Here is a 392-nt window from a genome sequence, read left to right as displayed (position 1 = left end):
TTCTAGTGAACCAAGTATCTGTATTTTGTCTCATCTCGTGAGTTAAGTGTATTGTCACACCCCTAGTGTCGATAAGCGGTGATATAGCTCTTAATTTTCCAAGTGTATGATATAGCTTTCATTCTTCAGGTCAACTATATATTCATGAAAAAAAATCAGTTTGAATAATGAAAGCAATAACTTTGACATAGTATCCTTTCAAATGTTAAAGTTGCCACAGTCATTGCATGCTGCCCCCCCCCCGTGTATGTAAATGTTTAATACATCCAATATAATATATATAATGAAAATGTGTCGTTGTAGTATAACATTTAAAGGGGTCATATTATGCGTTTTCAATTTTTCCTTTCTCTTTGAAGTGTTACAAGCTCTTGGTGCATAAAGAAGATCTG

At 33.7% G+C, this 392-nt stretch overlaps 1 protein-coding gene across 1 annotated transcript in view; it reads left to right on the top strand.

Annotated features, from left to right (window-relative positions):
- Window positions 1-392, top strand: part of LOC107738380 (claudin-14-like) — a 6,181-nt gene that overhangs the window by 3,068 nt on the left and 2,721 nt on the right. The window lies entirely within an intron of this gene.

Source organism: Sinocyclocheilus rhinocerous, unplaced genomic scaffold, assembly GCF_001515625.1.
Source record: "Sinocyclocheilus rhinocerous isolate Xijiao unplaced genomic scaffold, SAMN03320098_v1.1 scaffold2389, whole genome shotgun sequence".
NCBI lineage: Eukaryota > Metazoa > Chordata > Actinopteri > Cypriniformes > Cyprinidae > Sinocyclocheilus > Sinocyclocheilus rhinocerous.
This window is presented reverse-complemented; position numbering and strand designations above follow the sequence as displayed.